Below are 2,277 nucleotides of genomic sequence, written 5' to 3' on the forward strand. Positions count from 1 at the left end.
TTGAGTTTTGTAAAAACTAAAACCTTGTTTCTGTATTTCAGCTTCTACTCATGTCCAATCTACCTGGATTATTGAGCATGCATCAGGACAAGGATGTCCTGTGCCCGGGACATCCTTGTTTTCATTGTGAGCCTCCTAGTGCTTTTCTCCAGTCGTTCCTCACCTTCCACCACCTGCCCACCGATCTATGCAACCTCTCTGGGACCTCCTCGTTACAACAACTGGAATCATTGGACCCTCACCCCTGTAAGAAATTCTTCCCCTCTACATGTTCCAGTCCCTCCCACCGGGTTGCAGCCAGCTGTTATTATTTTCACATTGTAAATAAACACTGAACTCTAAAATTGTCCCTAGGTGTGAGTGAGAGAGTGAATGGTTGTTTGTCTCGATTGTCTCTATGTGGCTCTGTGATGGACTTGCGACCCGTCCAGGGTGTACCCCGCCCCTCGCACAGTGATTGCTGGACATGGGCACCAGCGACCCCCGTGACCCAAAATGGAACAAAATGGGTAAAGATGGAAAGAAACACTCTTTAATTATTCGCTGGTCTTGGAGTTGCTTCTTTCAGTTACTAAATATCTGGGTATTAAATAAATCTTCACATTTAAAGTCCAAACTGGATGAACATTACCAAAATAATGCTCACGAAGTGTACATACGGTCAAGAGCCAGGTGAGTGGAAGAGGGTGAGAAAAATACTTAATATTTTTTAGTTTTGATAAATAAAGACAGGTGAAAAATACATTTAACAACCTCATAATTAACGGTGAGGAATTTACAGAAATAAAACAAATACCCAAAGAGGTTAAGGATTTTTACAGTAATCTGTTTACATCCTCATATTCATATCAAGATTCAGAATCCTTTTTTATAAAAATTAGAAATATTCTCTCTAACATTGATGAGACATTTAGGTCCATTTGTGAAGAGGATTTCCAAATTGAAGATTTGACTGTATTATTAAAAAAGTAGCATCAGAGAAAGCTCCTGGATCATATAACTGTAAACTTTTAGAAATTATTTTGGAAAGACAAAAATGCTGTTGTTTGATGCAGTTATGGAATGTATTAATCAGAAAGAATTAATGACAACAATGAAACAAGGTGTCATCATACTGATACCAAAACCAGGAAAAGATTAATGAAACTTGAACAATTTAAAACCCATCACACTTCTTAACACAGATTATAAAATATTTACTACAGTTTTTGCAGCTCCATCCACATAAAGAAGGTTTATCTGATATAATTAGCTCAACTCAGACTGGTTTTCTGAAAGGTAGATCAATTCATGACAACATTTGTCTGGTTCTAGATCTAACTGAATTTGCCCACTTAATTCCCAATGAAGGTGTCATCTTATTTCTGGATTTTCAGAAAGCCTTTGCTTTGGTGGAGCATCCTTTCATTTTTGGAACATTCAGACATTTGGGCATTTGAAAGAAGTTCTTAAACATAATCAAAAATGTTGCATACAGATGTTAACAGTTGTGTTTCCTTAGCAGAAGGAACAAGTCCCAGATTTACAATAAAAAGAGGGATTAGGCAAAGATAGAGTAAATACTCTATCTTTGCCTAATCTGCCTCTCCTGTTCATCACCATTACTGAGCTAGCTATCTCTATAAGAAACTCCAGTCTACCTGGATTATTGAGCATGCATCAGGATATCCAATCTTCATGGTTTGCAAATTATCCATCCATCCATCCATTATCTTTACCCGCTTATTCCATTTTGAGTCACGGGGGTCGCTGGCGCCCATGTCCAGCAATCACTGTGCGAGGGGCGGGGTACACCCTGGACGGGTCGCAAGTCCATCACAGGGCCACATAGAGACAAACGAGACAAACAACCATTCACTCTCTCACTCACACCTAGGGACAATTTAGATTTACCAATCAGCCTAACATGCATGTTTTTGGTCTGTGGGAGGAAACCGGAGTACCCGGAGAAAACCCACGCACGCACGGAGAGAACATGCAAACTCCACCCAGAAGGCCCCTGGACCAGGGTTTGAACCAAGGACCTGCTCGCTGAGAGGCAGCAGCTCTACCAGTTGCGCCACCGTGCTGCCCTCTGGTTTGCAAATTATGAATCAGAATATTATTATAAGTCACCTAACAGACAAACTTTGTTTTTAAAATATAAAATTCAGATTCCACTGGCTATCCAAACAGAAGAAGCATTCTCCAAAGCATCAGGCTTCAATTTAAATTTGGAAAAGTGTGAATTAATGAGCGTTCATGATTGCTCTCAATCATCTTTATTCATTCATATAT

This window comes from Nematolebias whitei, chromosome 15 (assembly GCF_014905685.2).
Source record: "Nematolebias whitei isolate Nwh7 chromosome 15, NemWhi1, whole genome shotgun sequence".
Taxonomy (NCBI): domain Eukaryota; kingdom Metazoa; phylum Chordata; class Actinopteri; order Cyprinodontiformes; family Rivulidae; genus Nematolebias; species Nematolebias whitei.